Source organism: Perca fluviatilis, chromosome 14 (genome assembly GCF_010015445.1).
Source record: "Perca fluviatilis chromosome 14, GENO_Pfluv_1.0, whole genome shotgun sequence".
Classification (NCBI taxonomy): Eukaryota; Metazoa; Chordata; class Actinopteri; order Perciformes; family Percidae; genus Perca; species Perca fluviatilis.
The window spans coordinates 18,096,270-18,114,511 of NC_053125.1; the positions used below are offsets into that span (position 1 = coordinate 18,096,270).

Below are 18,242 nucleotides of genomic sequence, written 5' to 3' on the forward strand. Positions count from 1 at the left end.
ATGTTACTGTTTCCCTTAATGCTGTCTAATTGTTACAGTAAAAACACTTGTTAAAGCAACCCTGAATTGAATTATGAGAGAGCTATTCAAAAAGACAATGCCTGTTATTTCCTCCCCAGAACATGAAACACAACGCTTTTCATTCGTTCTTGTAGTTTGTTTTGAAACCATGACCAGATGATTTAGCAGGATTGGTAGTTCGGTAGCAGCGGACAGAACTGCAGTCAAGCCAGCCTCCACTTCAAAATGAGCGGTCAAACTAGCCACCCCTATATTTCGCGGTGCGCGTATACACTTGCTATTACGGTGAGACCGTCAAAACTAAAAACAGGGAATTTTCCGACGAAGGCAATTTCCCATTCATTTATTCTGTCTGCCTGCCTGTCTGTCTGTCTGTCAGAAAGAGAGAAAGAAAGATTTTAGCACACCTCACAACCTGTCATTGCATGATATGCTGAATTCCAAAATAAGAGCCCCCAAAACTCATATATGCTTGTTTTGTCTACACATTCAGAAAATTATAAAAATAAAAGTCCTAGCTTCCACAGACCAATTTCACATCAGATGGAGAGGACACCTTCTCAAGGTGTGATCTACAATGTTTCAGGACATTCTGATTTTGTTTTACAAAATAAGAGCCCCCCAAAACTCATATATATGCTGTTTTGTCTACACATTCAGAAAATTATAAAAATAAAAGTCCTAGCTTCCACAGACCAATTTCACATCAGATGGAGAGGACACCTTCTCAAGGTGTGATCTACAATGTTTCAGGACATTCTGATTTTGTTTTACAAAATAAGAGCCCCCCAAAACTCATATATATGCTGTTTTGTCTACACATTCAGAAAATTATAAAAATAAAAGTCCTAGCTTCCACAGACCAATTTCACATCAGATGGAGAGGACACCTTCTCAAGGTGTGATCTACAATGTTTCAGGACATTCTGATGTTGTTTTCCAAAATAAGAGCCCCCCCAAAACTCATATATACGCTTTTTTGTCTACACATTCAGAAAATTATAAAAATAAAAGTCCTAGCTTCCACAGACCAATTTCACATCAGATGGAGAGGACACCTTATCAAGGTGTGATCAACAATGTTTCAGGACATTCTGATGTTGTTTTCCAAAATAAGAGCCCCCCCAAAACTCATATATACGCTGTTTTGTCTACACATTCAGAAAATCATAAAAATAAAAGTCCTAGCTTCCACAGACCAATTTCACATCAGATGGAGAGGACACCTTCTCAAGGTGTGATCTACAATGTTTCAGGACATTCTGATTTTGTTTTACAAAATAAGAGCCCCCCAAAACTCATATATATGCTGTTTTGTCTACACATTCAGAAAATTATAAAAATAAAAGTCCTAGCTTCCACAGACCAATTTCACATCAGATGGAGAGGACACCTTCTCAAGGTGTGATCTACAATGTTTCAGAACATTCTGATGTACAGTTTCAAAATAAAAGCCTGTCAAAGTCAAATATGAGACAAATTAGATAAGATTTTGGATTCACTTCAAAAGGAAACGCCCTGTTACCACAGACTAATTCCACTTGAGGGTTGTAGTACACGACCCCTTGGTGTGACCCATTAAGTATCAAGACATTCTGATGTACAGTTTCAAAAAAAGCCTCTCAAAGTCTGAAATATGAGACAAATTAGATATAATTTTGGATTCAATTTAAAAGGAAGCCGCCCTGTTATCAAGAATAATTCCACTTGAGGGTTATAGTACACCGCCCCATAGTGTGACCCAGTAAGTATCAAGACATTCTGATGTATAGTTTCAAAATAAAAGCCTGTCAAAGTCTCAAATATGAGGAGTCGAATATATGATTTTGGATTCAATTTAAAAGGAACGCGCCCGTTATCACAGACTATTTCCACTTGAGGGTTATAGTACACTACCCCTTTGGTGTGACCCATTAAGTATCAAGACATTCTGATGTGTAGTTTCAAAATAAAAGCCTGTCAAAATGTCAAATATGAGACTAATTGCATGATGTTGGATTCACTTTAAAAAGGAAACGCCCTGTTATCAAAGAATAATTCCACTTGAGGGTTATAGTACACCGACCCCATATTGTGACCCAGTAAGTATCAAGACATTCTGGAAAGCTGGAAAGCATGAAGACATGCTGGAAAGCATCTTCTGTTGTGGTGGGGTAGATTTGCTGCTGACGAATCTCTGGTAGATGCTAATCTGTACCTCAGCACATCCAGGTTGGATGTCAATCCAACTTTTCTTTTGGCCATACAGAAGGAGGGCATACCTTCTTGCCACAGGCAAAGCCTCTTCCAGGCTACCAGAGAGTCCACATTTAGTAATTGCCTGTAACCTTACAAAGATGGGTCTTCAGTCTTGTGAGGGCAGTGGCCTTCCCAATTCTGTACAAACTGCTTGTGGTGTTACAACCTGTGAGGACGCTTGTCATGCAGGTAAACAATCACAAAGCACTGCTCCAAGCTTCTGAGCGATCAACTAGGGACAAATCTTTCCTTAAGGCCATGTCCCGAGTGCATAAACACTCGCTGAGGATCCAAACATCCCTTTGCTTGAATAGTATAGCAGCAAAACTATTACATCTGTATCATCACATTCAACAATTAGACAAGAATGTGACTGTGCAAGGTGTATTGCATGTACAGTGCCTTGCAAAAGTATTCACCCCCCTTGGCTTTTTACCTATTTTGTTACATTAGAGGCATTAGAGAACACAATAGTCTAAGTTGGTGAAGTGAAATGAGAAAAATATACATAAAATTTTTTTTTAGAAATAAAAAACAGAAAAAGTCAATGTGCATAACTATTCGCCCCCCTAAAGTCAATACTTTGTAGAGCCACCTTTTGCGGGAATCACAGCTCTAAGTCGCTTTGGATAAGTCTCTATGAGCTTGCCACATCTACATCATCCCATTCCTCCTTGCAAAACTGCTCCAGCTCCTTCAAGTTGGATGGTTTGCGCTTGTGAACAGCAATCTTTAAGTCTGACCACAGATTTTCTATTGGATTGAGGTGTGTTTGGGGTCATTGTCCTGCTGGAAGGTGAAACTCCGTCCTAGCCTCAAATCACGCACAGTGTTACAGGTTTTGCTAAAGAATATCCCTGTATGTAGCTTTGTCAGCACCTACATCGCCAGTACTGGGCCAACAAGTGCTGAGAGCCTTGTACCAAACAGCAGTGTGGCGTCACAGCCACCTGGTCAAACCTCTTCTCTGGAACCCAGTTGGAGGATGGAGGCTCAAAGAAGATGGGTGCATTGAACCTGTGATGTTACAGAAGACACCAGCACCTAAAGAAGTTAGAGACATCACCCACTACTATACTGTAAAGACGGAAACTGCAACGATGCTACCAAATGCCAGTGTCTTTCAGTGGGCTTGACCTGCACAGAGTCTTGCTCTTGCCCTTTCCCAGGCTATCCAAATATGACCCACTTTGTCACTGATGACAATGTGGATGAGTGACAGTGGTGTGTTGCAGTGGTAACATCATGGGGAGCTGACCTCCCCAAAGTGGCCACTGGAGATGGCCTAACCCCCAGAATGACTACCAAAAGCAGTTCATGTTCCAAATGGTTGCTGCTAGAAAGAGCTTGAGATTCAGTGATGAGGGGGGTCATTCCCCCTCACAGTGTTTCTTTTGTTAGATTGCCATTTGTTTGTTTAAGACAGTCATTTAATTTGTATTGTGTTAAATTATAGTTTTATTAACCCTTGTGTTGTCCTTCGGGTCACTGGGACCCGAAGGACCACACAAGGGTTAAAAGGCTCATTAAGGCATCCACTTTTTTATCTGTGCTGGACTATGGTGATATATTATATATGCATTCATCTGTTCAATGCCTTCATATGATTGACGCAGCCTATCATGCATCGTTGAGATTTATTACTAATTGTAAAGCTCACACCCACCACTGTGAGCTGTACTCTCGTGTAGGGTGGTCTGCTCTGGCCACCGGAGGCTTTGTCATTGGTACACATTTATATATAAGGCTATTCTTGGTGTGCTTCCATCCTATTTATGTTCACTTCTTTATGAAAAAAAGTGCTGGTCATTCTCCTCCGTTCTCAGGCTGCTGTCTTGCTTTCTGTCCCACATGTCAGTACTGAGCTGGGTAAAAGGCCTTTGTTTATTCTGCTCCCTTTACATGGAATTTGCTGCAGAACAACTTAAAACTTAGTAAATTGATTCCTTTGAGTTTTTTAAGTTAAGAATGAGGTGTTTTGAGTTGAACTCCCTCACTTGTCAATGTTTTTAATTGTTATTTCCTTGTAAGTGCAGAATTGGCTTTCAAACTGTTTCTATTAATGTCTTTATTTTCAACACCCTGATTTGTCATGCTATATTTACACATTTGGTATTGCTGGATTAAGCACAACCCCACTTTTCCAACAAGAAATCATATGTGTTTCTATTATAATCCTGGCAAAGTAACCACAAAGTAAATGAAAACATTCTGCATAGATATTCATTTTTTGCATGTTCCGCCTATTTTAGGTACAGTATGTCTTTATTTATTCCATACATCATGATATTCACATCCAGTCTTTCGGTAGGTAAAGCAACTTCCTGACTACAAACATGCTGGAAGTTCAAGGCTCTCGGAGCTGTGTGGTTGATCTGCATTAGTTTAGATGCCTTAACTCCCATGGACAGGCTATATTTTAGTCCTTCTTGGTTTTTGGGTTGTGTAACAATATCTGTTAATTTAACAATCTTAGCAGTAAAATATCTTTAGCCAAGAATCAATTTCATATATGGGAGACCCTAGGGATGAGGAAAAACATTGTTGGGTTTAGTTCTACCTCCAGTAGGGGTATCCCTTTTTGACCATTTGTCATATGCCTCATATTTGAGACTTTGACAGGCTTTTATTTTGAAACTGTACATCAGAATGTCTTGATACTTAATGAGTCACACCACGGGGTCGTGTAATATAACCCTGACGTGGATTTATTGTTTGATAACAGGGTGTTTACGTTTAAATTGAATCCAAAATCATATCTAATTTGTCTCATATTCAAGATTTTGACAGGCTTTTATTTTGAAACTGTACATCAGAATGTCCTGAAACATTGTCGATCACACCTTGAGAAGGTGTCCTCTCCAGCTGAGGTGAAATTGGTCAGTGGAAGCTAGGACTTTTATTTTCATGATTTTCTTAATGTGTAGACAAAACAGCTAATATTTGAGTTTTGGGGGGCTCTTATTTTGGAAAACAACATCAGAATGTCCTGAAACATTGTATATCACACCTTGAGAAGGTGTCCTCTCCATCTGATGTGAAAGTGGTCTGTGGAAGCTAGGACTTTTATTTTTATGATTTTCTGAATGTATGGACAAAACAGCTAATATATGAGCTTTGGGGGGCTCTTATTTTGGAAAACAACATCAGAATGTCCTGAAACATTGTAGATCACACATTGAGAAGGAGTCCTCTCCATCTGAGGTGAAATTGGTCTGTGGAAGCTAGGACTTTTATTTTTATAACTTTCTGAATGTGTAGACAAAACAGCGTATATATGAGTTTTGGGGGGCTCTTATTTTGGAAAACAACATCAGAATGTCCTGAAACATTGTAGATCACACATTGAGAAGGAGTCCTCTCCATCTGATGTGAAATTGGTCTGTGGAAGCTAGGACTTTTATTTTCATGATTTTCTTAATGTGTAGACAAAACAGCTAATATTTGAGCTTTGGGGGGCTCTTATTTTGGAAAACAACATCAGAATGTCCTGAAACATTGTAGATCACACCTTGAGAAGGTGTCCTCTCCATCTGATGTGAAAGTGGTCTGTGGAAGCTAGGACTTTTATTTTTATGATTTTCTGAATGTATGGACAAAACAGCGTATATATGAGTTTTGGGGGGCTCTTATTTTGGAAAACAACATCAGAATGTCCTGAAACATTGTAGATCACACCTTGAGAAGGAGTCCTCTCCAGCTGAGGTGAAATTGGTCTGTGGAAGCTAGGACTTTTATTTTCATGATTTTCTTAATGTGTAGACAAAACATAATATTTGAGTTTTGGGGGGGCTCTTATTTTGGAATTCAGCATGTCATGCAGTTGTCACAGAGGTTGTGAGGTGTGCTAAAATCTTTCTTTCTTTCCTTCTTTCTTTTTGACAGACAGACCGACAGGCAGGCAGATAGACAGACAGGCAGACAGAATAAATGAATGGGAAATTGCCTTCGTCAGAAAATTCCCTCTTTTTAGTTTCACCGTAATAGCAAGTGTATACGCGCACCGCGAAATATAGGGGTGGCTAGTTTGACCGCTCATTTTGAAGTGGAGGCTGGCTTGACCGCAGTCGGACAGAGGCTGGAACAACGTATCAGGTATCGAGTAGGGATCACATCCTAACGAGGATATTTTTTGAAAGTAACGTTTCTTTTCATGGCAGTCGAGGTGCGAAATGTTGCCGTTTGTAGCCATTTAGTTACACTGTATCCGTACGAAGCTGTAAATTGTAGCAAGCTTGTCAGTTGTTACGGTTGGTACTCACTCTGCCCACGGCCCCGCCTAGCCGGTAGGTACTCAAGATGGCGACAGTCAGTTGGAAAAAGAGTGTGATGACGTAAAAGGTCATGTGACTGATATTCATGAATACGTCGCGGAGAGAGCGGCTACATGTCGTTGAACCGTACAGCAGCGACGTCCCGGGGATGTCGTGCCAGTGAGCAAACGAGCAATCTACTACGTATCCCCGATGAATTAGGATTACATCGCCAATACATCGTGGCGACGTATGTGTGCTATAATGTTTATAGCAAGGGTAACTTTGGTAAACTGTTAGTTGATGTTTGTTTGCTTGTTTGTTTCACTAGTCATCCCTCATTAAAAAGGGGGTTCTTGCTAAGAATACCACCATCTTCTACAAAATGTCAGGAATACACTGTGTTCATTGCGAAACAGTAGTTACAACAGACTGATCTCATGAATTGGCGTATGTATGACAATATGCCAATTTGTATTCCGTTTTTGCGTGTTATCAACACGCATAATCGCATTTTTGCGTGTATATCAACGCAAATCGGCCACCATTGGCCTATATTGCGAGTCCATTTCCAGAGATGGCAAAAGTACTCACTTCCCGTAGCCTACTTAAGTAGAAGTACAGATACTTGTGTTAAAAAATACTCTGGTAAAAGTAGAAGTACTGATTTAACTTCTTTACTTAAGTAAAAGTAACAAAGTACAGGCTTTGAAATGTAGCCTACTTAAAGTATAAAAGTAAAAGTAGCCTTGCGAATGACAACCACTTTTTATGCAAAGCTACCTGGACCACACACGTTTCTAGAGTGCAAGATGAGAAACTTCAGTGGACATAAAAACCAGGCTCTTTATATGCCATTGTCTACATTTTAAATGGATGTCTGCCAAACATCACATATATGATTATTGTGACAGAGACTGGGACTCCAGCTTAATAAGATTCTGACTGAGTAGCAAGATATGGATTCAACTGTGATTCTGTGAGAATTCACAGATCCAGTTTCTCTTTTTTAATCGTCCCCTTAACATTTAAAGGAATCTACATGTATGTGTGTGCTCAAATATAGAAAGAAAATAAAGGATACAATATGAATTACTAAACAGATTAATTAAGAAGTTCCCCATACTTTTAGAGTTACACAGCACATTGGCCAGGAGTCATAGGCTACTTGATGCCTCCTAGCCTATATCTCAAACATCTCTCTCAGATAAGGCCAGGGATGATTGGGAATGTCTTGCTGCTTCTCGCCTAATCTCTGGGATCTCTGTTTTCTTCATTTTCAATCATGTCGCCATCCATACTACTAGTGCTAACGTTACCACCATCAAGCTGCAATTATTTGCCGCAAATGAATGCAGACGGCGCGAATCTGTCGAAGTAGTTGTGCTGGTGTACATTGTAACACAGTATATTCCCATCCAATTAGATTGAATTCGGTATTGATCACGTGAAAATAATAAGGTAACTCCAGTGAAATTATTTGAAACTTGTTAAGGACTAGATTAGGACCGTTATTTAAAGCTGATACTGGTTTCCAACCTCCCCCCCCCTCCCCCCTGTGTTTTTTTAAAAAAAAAAAAAAAACTTTTTTTTTTTTTTTTTAAAATAAAAAAAAAAACTTAAACTTTTAAAACTAACAGGCTTAAATGAACTGACAAGCAGAAGTTATACGACTTACAGTTCTCAAGACTACCTACGATCTCAACTGATTATCCTCCGGACAGCAGTCTCTCTCTTTTTCTCACTTTCTTCTGTGTGGCGCACGCGCCCGCTCGCGGTGTGAGGCGCGTGTCCGCGCTATTCACCGACATTACGACCTCTTGTACAAAACTAAAGTAACGAGCCAATTTTTAAAATGTAAGGAGTAGAAAGTACAGATATTCGTGTTAAAATGTAAGGAGTAAAAGTAAAAAGTCGCCACAAAAAAAAATAGTAAAGTAAAGTAGAAATATCCGAAAAATCTACTTAAGTACAGTAACGAAGTATTTGTTCTTCGTTACTTCCCATCTCTGTCCATTTCCGCCGTAGCGAGTGGTATAAAGGAACGGGGGATTGGTCAAGGAGGTAGGTTAGGGTGGATGGGTAAAACACAGGACTTTCACCTGGGAGAGCCGGGTTCGCGCCCTTATTGTGGCGATTTTTCGGCCGTTTTTTGTTTTTAATTTTTTGTTTTTAATAAGCCTTACCCAATGTTTCTTTCCTAAACCCAACCATTTGTTGTTGTCGCAAGCGTGTTTTAGTCGTTATTTTCCGTGTTTTTGTTACTGTTTTGTTTGTTTGTTCTCGCGATAACGCGCAACGTGGCGAGGCCACGTGGTGGGTCTGTTTACATCAGCTGTATCCAGCGTGTATCATACACGTGGATAGCTGAAAATGGCATAAAATAACATGCCATTTGGCTTTATGAAAGTGGCGTATATATTTACGCAAAGTCATGATGCCATGTTGAGTTACAATACTAAAATTATTGCATCCTCACAAAAGAGCAGTATTTTTTGATAGTAGCTTTCACATAGTGTGTCTGTTTTTATGTTGGTATGATGTATAGTGGAAGATCAGAAAACGTCGGCAGGAGGTGGGAGAGAAGGCAATGCAGAGATGAAGGACATCATACCACAATAATAGTTGTGTGTATAAGCCTGATCAACAAGTGAAAAGAGTCAGGTATGTTATTGTCATATTAGTTTGTTGCAAGATGCAAATTACACACCTGTAATCTGAATCTATCTAGTATTTGGGGCAGGCGCAGTGCCACTCATGATTCTTATGTGTTGCTCTATTTTTTTAACCCCCTGTGTGTTCAAGGGGTCCTAGACTTTCTCTATCTATTACATTGTACTTGAATTATTAATTACCTCTGTATATTAATCTCTTTCAGATAAGAGGAAAGAGTTTGAAAACTGATTTGACGACCACTGCTGAATTGGCCTGCTAAGAGGAAGAGGCACTAGTGATTCCAGAAGAGGAAGCCAAAGAAGAAGACCTACACAGACTTTGAAATGGGTAGGTAATAAACTATTATTAAATCATATCCATCTATCAACAGTAAATATTTTAACCCTTTGGAAGTTGTACTTAAGTTACATTTTGTATTCAAATGTAACCCTAATGTGCAGTGAAGGAGATATCACACGTCCTTCCTGCTGCTGCCAGACTTTATATTCAACACTGCTCTAAGTAGACCACACGTACCCTATCTGACAATTTACTCACGTGCAACATCAATGTACACCTTTTTTATGCAATATCAATAACTCCTCTGTGCAATACTGTGAATACCGTATTATTAAACTTTCTGTCTGTATACTGAACAGTTTTAACTGCTTTATTCTTGCGTTTTTACTGATGCTTTTGTCATTGCACTTTCCTTTTGGTGCAGTATCACTGAAAATGTCCTCCACTGTGGGATTAATTAAGGATCTTATCTTGTTTTAAATTTTGTATATTTTTCAGATCTCTCAATTGCCATGATGACCAAGATATTCAACGGGAAAATGTGGAAAGCTGCCATATTCCCAGTCATTACTTTGCCAAATCATCTGTGGTAAGTTTACAAAATTGTAATTGAAAATGGGAGTAGGAAGTAAAGAGAGGTCAGCATAAAATGACACCTTTGGTTTCAAAAGTAAATACTTTTTAAATAATTGTGATTACTATGAAACCTTGATGTTAGCCCTTTTAGAGAGAAAGTTATGGTATTTTTTATGGGACGATTTATAACATGCTATTTAAAGCTTTAATTTACAAAGTGATCTAAATACATATTGTTAGAATAGCACTTTAACAGCGGTTGAGGCTAGATGGGATACAGCTACGGTGACAACAGTTAAGTTTAGGCACCAAAACGACTTGTTAAGTTCAGGAAACAGATCGTGGTTTGAATAAAAAACTCTAGAGGAATGAAACACGTTTTCCTGGGTGAAAGTATAACCAATACATTATTATATTAGTCTAGATTTTGCGGGATTTTTGCGTAACTTTTGGCCGTAGCTGTATCCCTTCTACCGTAAACAGCCCACCTTGAACTTCATCCAAAATGAAACTGCACAGACTGCAGCGCCCCCTACTGACCAAATGTCCTTACTGTTCAATTATATTTAAAGGCTGAATTGGAGCTTCTGAGGAAAATTTAGCAGAGAATTTAACTGCGTTAACAACATTTGGCTTGCCATATTCTACTTGCCATATTCTTCTATTCACATCTGCAAAAAAAAAATATTACTCAACCACTTCTTAAAAACAAAGGGAGATGAAACAAAATGTATTAAAAGATACTTCTTCGAATAACGCACAAAACCCAAATCTTTTGTTCTTGTCACTGCAGCAGCACCACTGAGGGACCCTACTTTCCTGAGTACGAAGCCGGCCATCAAGGAGTTCCCCGACTGGCAACAGACTGGAGCAGAAGCTGTAGCAGGGACAGCATTTTCTTTTGCTACTGAAATAATTTACATTATGATAGAAAGTGGACAATATAGTGTGACAATTAGTTTTTGTTCTCCAACATGTACACACTGCTGTTGTGAAGCAGTGATATACAGCTCTAAGTGTTTGGGTTCAAATAACATTACCATGATCCCATAGGCATCCAAAAATTGAGAAAGTGACGTTTTTTAAAACTGAAACAAGGTGTTTGACATCCTGTTGTGTGTGCAAGCCCTTTTTATTACCACGGGTTTACAGACAGTCTCTAATAATTGGGTATCACCTTGAACACAGCCAATAATTGAGAGACACACCCACCAAACGAGAGAAAACATAACTCAAGCCGTTGCACCGCGTTCCCAGGAAACATGCGTGCCCCAGCTCTTTGCCTGAGGGGAAGCCCACAGTCTCAGACTTTTAAAAAAAAAACCTGGTTTAAGCTTTTAACCCTTGTGTTGACTTCGGGTCAAATTGACCTGTTTTCAACTTTTGTTTTATATCAGAAAATATGGGACGTAGAAATAAGTGCTGAAAATGTGTAGAAGAAAAAAATTTTTTTCAAGGTTGACGGGAAGACAACACAAGGTAATGTTTTTGTACATTAGCCCTTAGTATAGACCACAGTAGGATAATTATCCCCAAATCTAGCTACATACAAGAATATATTTTAATGTGTTACAGTGTGCTATTTTCTATAATGATTTGAACTTGTGTAAATTGTCTTTGAGTACCCTGAAAAGCGCTTTATAAATAAAATGTATTATAAGTAATTGTGTATGGTTTATCTATCTTACTTTAGCAATTCAATTTAGTAAAGATATTTAAAGTAATTGTGTGTGACCTATACTGACCAGTTTTGTTAAATGGATTAATGCAGGATCAATTGATGTGCACATCTTCCTGACATCTGTACTACGTATAACAGATGTCAGGAAGATGTACCTGAGACTGCATCTGTAAGATGTATAGCAGATGTTAGAACGATGTATATAAGCCTGCATCTCTACGATGTATTGCATACGTTAGAACGACGTATATAGGCGTACATCTATACGATGTATTGCATACGTTAGAACGACGTATATAAGCGTACATCTCTACGATGTATTGCATACGTTAGAACGACGTATATAAGCGTACATCTCTACGATGTATTGCATACGTTAGAACGACGTATATAGGCGTACATCTATACGATGTATTGCATACGTTAGAACGACGTATATAAGCGTACATCTATACGATGTATTGCATACGTTAGAACGACGTATATAAGCGTACATCTCTACGATGTATTGCATACGTTAGAACGACGTATATAAGCGTACATCTCTACGATGTATTGCATACATTAGAACGATGTATATTGCCTGCATCTCTACGACGTATGGCATACGTTAGAACGATGTATATATGTAGGCCTATACGTCGCAGAGAGAGCGGCTATATGTCGCTGAAATGTAGCGCTGAAATGTAGCGCAGCAACGTCGCGGGGACGTCGTGCCAGTGAGCAAACTGTCGGTACACGATCCGTTCTGCACATGCGCAAGATATTACTATTTACGACCTGCACGATCTGTTCCACGCTAGCCTCCAACAGGAAGCTAACGTTAGTTTAGCTAACAGCTAATTCGGCTAACCGCTAGCTGACAGCTAGATTCAGTCTAAAATAACGTTAAGTCAAACTTAATGGGAAAAGCAGGATACAGCTACATTAAGACTTTAAAGTACTAACAATAAAGACCAGTGTTGAGTGATTGGATTTTAAATGAGCACAAGTAAAGTACAACTGACGTAACAGCTGTTATATATGTCAAGGTTTATTTTGACGTTTTTATTTTTATTTTTTTTTAAATAAACAATCTTTATTAAATCTTTACGATACAAACAGTACAGAATAAACAATCAGTCATTAATACAGAAAAAAACACATTAGTGAAGAGAGCCAGGGGGGGAATCAGATAAAAACATTAAAAAAAGAGCATAACTGAATGGTTTTAGCAGCTTTCTTATTTTTTGAGTCATAGATGGTTTTGATGTAGGCTACTGCTCCGTTTCCTTACCAAAAGCAATAAAGGAAGGTTTAGAGTTACTAAATTTGGCTTTGTGAATATGATATTTCCCCAAAATGATCAATAAGTTTACTAGATATATTTCTTTCTGTTTTTTACTTTTGTTGTCATGGAAACCAAACAGTACATCTTTCCACAACAAAGAAAAATCAGCGATAAGTTTATCAGTAATGTATTGAGATAAATCCTTCCAGAACATGGTATAGGGACATTGCCAAAACAGGTGCACCAATGTTTCTGGACATATTCCACAAAAAGAACAGTTAACACAAATGTCAAGCTTAAACCTAAGGAGATATTGCTTAGCGGGATAATACCTGTGTATGATTTTGAAAGAGACTTCTCTTACTTTATTCGTAAGGAGGTACTTGTAAGGAAGATTCCAAATATTCTTCCAGTTCAGGTTGTCAACAAAGTTAGACCAATAGGGAACAACATTAGGGGTGCTGGTGACCTCTCTCTGGAATAAAGAGCGAATGTTACGATTATTATTTCTAGTTATGGAAGCGAAACACATATTACCAATTGAGGTCAACTTAGGGTCCAAAGCTGGTAAGCAAATTGGTTTTCCAGTCCCTTTTAAGAGAGTTAAAATACCAGATGGGATGGCATCCATAACAATTGCAAACTCTCTTGGGGTGATGGGAATGCCAAAAGTATGAAGGAATTCAGAATAATTCAGCAATGAACCATTACCATTTAGAAGTTGGGACACTAGAATAATGTTATTATCAAACCAAGTTTTATAGAATAAAGATTTATTCTTGAATTTGATAAACCGATTATTCCAGATGAAGCACCTATGTGGGGAGAAATTATGTTTGTAGATTAATGACCATGCTAAGAGCATTTGTTTGTGGAATTTAGATAAACTTAAGGGATTTTTTTCTATCTTATAATCACACAGAAGTAAATATTCAAGACCACCAACTTTAGAGAAAATATAGCTAGGTATAAAATTCCATGTAGAAGTGGGATTCATTAGAAACTGCTTTATCCAATTTATTTTGAAAGTATTATTAAGGGTTGTAAAATCAAGAAAGTTAAGACCACCACGTTCAAAGGTGTTCATAATAACAGATTTTTACACATAATGCATCTTATTTTTCCAAATAAAATTGCAAAGTAATTTATCAATGGAATTACAGAGCTTTTTGTTGACAAATAAGGGGATAGCTGCATAGGTAAGACGGGATAAACCTTCTGCTTTAGTCAACAATACTCGTCCTTTCAAGGATAAGTCTCTCTGCAGCCATTGATTAAGCTTTTTCTTTGTCTTATCACTAATCGAATTAAAGTTTTCAGAGCATCTCTCCTCCTCATTTTTCATTATAGTAATCCCTAGATAAGTAATCTTATCCTTGATTAGTATGTTACAGATCTGGGAGGTGTCGCTTTCTTTAAGGGAAAAAAGTTCACATTTCTTCAGATTTAAGCAGAGTCCAGAAGCTGCGGAAAATAATTCTATTGTTTTGATAGCGATTGGCACTTGGCTGGCATTTTTTTAAAATAAAGTAGTATCATCTGCTAGTTGGGTGAGGATAACTTCTCTTTCTGCAATTGAAATTCCTATTAAGGCACTATTTTTAATATGGGTGGAAAGAAGTTGTGTACATAAAATGAATAGGTAGGGAGAGGCAGGGCAGCCCTGCCGGATGCCTCTTTGCAACTCAAATCTCGGCGATGTCCCATTTTTTACTCTGATAGAGCTATTGCCTTTGCAGTACATTGTCCTAACAGCTTTGCAGAAATATTCACCAAAACCAAATTTCTCAATAGTTTGAAATATGAAGTTATGTTCTACTGTGTCAAAGGCTTTATAGAAGTCCAAGAAAAAGATAAAACTATCGTCAGGACATAAATATGAATAATCAATTATATCTAAGACAAGCCGAATATTGTTAGAGATATGTCTTTTTCTCATGAATCCTGATTGGACTTCATCAATAATAGGGTACAAAACATTTTTTAATCGTTTTGCGATGATTGAGGCAAAAATTTTGTAGTCAGTGTTGAGTAATGAAATAGGTCGCCAATTATCAATAAACAGTGGATCTTTTTGGGGTTTAGGGATTAATGTAATTAAACCTTGGGTCAGTGAAGGAGGTAGAGAACCTTTTTCAACACTTTCTAAAATCACTTCAAGTAGAAAGGGAGCTAAATCTTGTGTAAAAGCCCCATAAAACTCTGCAGAGAGGCCATCAACTCCAGGAGATTTGTTAGTTTTAAAATGTTAATTAAATGTGTTTTTGAAAGGGGAAGGGGTCATCGCAGAGCTTCCTATTATCTTGAGAGATTGGTGTGACGGTAAGAGTGTTCAAGAATGTAGTGGTTGAATGATGGCAGTAATTCGATTTGTATAAATTTCTATAGAAGTCCGAACAGAAATCAGCTATGGTCTTCGGATTATCAGTTACAGTATCGTTAATATTAAGTTGCTGGATTAAATTGAATTTCCCATGATATCTTTCTAAGCCGAAAAAATAAGCAGAGTTCTGTTCCCCTTCTTCAGTCCACCTTTTTCTTGACCTTATAAAAGGCACCTTTTGCTTTGTTGGAGTAAATCTCATTTAGTTTAAGTTGTTCCGAAATTAAGGTCAGTCGTTCCTCTTCTGAAATATTTGCAGGGTCCTTCTGGTACAAAGAGATTATTTTAGAGACCACTCTTTCTTCCTCCAATCTACGATTTTTGGCTAGGATACTACCATAATTCCTCAAATATTGGCCAGTTTTAAATTTGAGAAGTTCCCAATTGCTACCAAATGCATCCTCAGACTTTGCTTTATTCCAAAATCATTTTTTTTATGTCTGATTTTACCACATCATGTTGTAAAAGCGAACTGTTTAATTTCCAGTAAGCATTTCTACATTTTGTAGAGGGGGCAGAGTGTAAAGGGATAAATATGGAGACCGCACTATGATCTGTTAATGGCGTTGTGATGATATTAACTGATATTTTATCAATATTCAAATGATCAGAAACTAACCAATAGTCCAATCGTGAACGTCTGGTGGCATTCTTATAACTCCAAGTAAAAGCATTTATGTTAGGATTGTTAAACCTCCAAACATCAGTCAAGTTAAATTTTCGCATAAATAATTTTAAGTTTTCATTTACTGCTGAGGAAACACGTGGAGGCCAACAGTCAATGTTGTGATCTAAAACCATGTTGAAATCCCCCCCTATTATTATACCTGAATTTGGAAAGTTATTAAGGGTATTTTGTATATGTTTCTCTAAAGTTTCAAGCATTATATCGTTCTCATGGTTAGAGTTATAGCCATATATGTTAATAATTATCAAAGTAAAGTTTTCAATGGTTAACACTTGAAAAATGAAATGACCTGATGTATCACTGACAGATAATAGAATAGTCCCTGGAAAGTTATATTTTAGAGTCGCAACACCAGCAGAATGTTCAGACCCATGAGCTTGCCACAGATCATTTCCCCATTGGGATCTCCATAATCTTCCATCATCCGGAACTGAGTGTGACTCTTGAATGAAACAAAAATCAGATTTGTGCTGCTTGAGAAACAAAAATAACGCCTTGCGCTTAACAATATTCCTTATCCCCCTGGCATTGAGAGTAATGATAGCTAAAGACGTATTAACAACAACAGCTAGAACAATATAAGAAGTAAAGTTTGGATAAAACTAGACTTCTACAACCTTACTGCAAGGAGCTGCACCATTTAACTTAAAAAAAAAAGTACATAGAGGAACTTAGTAAAGCAGTGAAAACTAAGGAGGTACCTAGGTTCTCAGACGACAACTAACACATACCAGTTATTAGCAATTAATAGACATAACATGTTAGCCTATAGAACATTGCAAATAAAAAAAAAAAAAACTGGATGTAGTAGATGTCTTGTAAACATAAACAGTTGAGTGTTATTGAAGTGCTCAACAGCCCTTAGAAAAATATTTAAAATAGAAAGTGACTCTCAAAACAGAGAGGAACATACACACAGTGAATAAAAAGCATTTTGGTTGTTATAACTTAACTAAGCTTAGGGCACATGTAGAGAGGTGTGGCGTCTACCACTTTCAGGTATCTGGAAACAGTTCAACTCCATTGGAAAAGGCTCGACCTCCCACGAAGTAAGCAGCTTTCCCTTGTTCTCGCGCTTTAGCCACCAGTGGCCACAGCTGCGATCTTCGCTCTCTGACTGCTGGGGACAGGTCTTCGGCAAAACGTAGCTTGTTGTTTTGAAGGAAGGTGGACTTCTTTGCAGCTTTCCAGACAGCGTCGCGGTATATACGGGCACCAAATTGTAGAATTATCCCTCGAGGCTTGGTGGCATCTTTCTTTGGTTGGCCAAGACGGTGCACCGAGTCAATGACATCGGGGAAATTGGCCTTGTGCTCCGGCAGGATGGACTGACAGATGTGTATAACCTCTTGGCGGACGTTCTGGTCTTTGTTTTCAGCCATACCGTAGAGACGTAGGTTCCAATCACGCAGTAGTTTTCCAGCTCAGTTATTCGTTGTTCCAGTAAGCTTGCCTTTCTCCGCTACATTGACTCCGGCCGTCAATGTGCATCACTTTAACTTTACTTCACGAAGCACCAGCGCAGGCAAAATCAACAGTCTTCTTTAACCCCTCAATCTTCAGTGTATTGTTGGAAATCATTCTCTCCACACTCTTTTCCAGAGAGTCGATTCTTGTGTTGAACACGACAGATATTTTCTGTACAATACCTTCACTGTCTAGATCCAAGGAGCGCTGCAACTTCATTTTCTTTGGAGCAGGAGGTTTTGAGGGAGTTGTGGTAGGAGATATGGGGAGAGGGGTGAGATCTGGTTCCCCGAGAGAGATTACAGGTGCATTTCCCATGCAGTAATCATGTAGGTTGTTCATAAGCGGATTGTCCATTGGTACCTGCATGCTACCGTAGTTGTGGTAAGCTAGCTAGCGATGCTGTTAGCCGAAGTTTTTCCCCACGTGTGTCGTTAAGAGGCGATAATTCTACACGAAACGAGCCGAACAATAAGTTGACACGATGCACTCAACTTTGCATTAAGATATCTCCAGCAATATACTTAAAGTAACTATGTTTCCTCTAATATGCAAGTCTGAAGGTGAGCAGCTCCGAAGCCTACGTGCACTCACACCGCCATCTTGCCACGGACCTATTTTTACGTTTTATTTTGAGGTTTTTTTTAAAGTTATTACGTGCTGTCTCGGCTAGCGGTTAGCCGAATTAACGGTTAGCTAAACTAACGTTA

General features: G+C 38.4%; 1 long non-coding RNA gene across 2 annotated transcripts; it reads left to right on the plus strand.

Moving 5' to 3' along the window:
* The first annotated feature begins 6,162 nt into the window (after nucleotides 1–6,162).
* Nucleotides 6,163–11,707, plus strand: LOC120573706. Of its 2 annotated transcripts, none has more exons than XR_005641753.1 (5): nucleotides 6,163–6,354; nucleotides 9,061–9,176; nucleotides 9,391–9,515; nucleotides 9,966–10,056; nucleotides 10,837–11,707. It is a non-coding gene; the product is annotated as an uncharacterized LOC120573706 (long non-coding RNA). The 2 variants fall into 2 exon arrangements; XR_005641752.1 differs by lacking the exon at nucleotides 6,163–6,354 and adding an exon at nucleotides 6,626–6,762.
* Nucleotides 11,708–18,242: the final 6,535 nt, after the last annotated feature.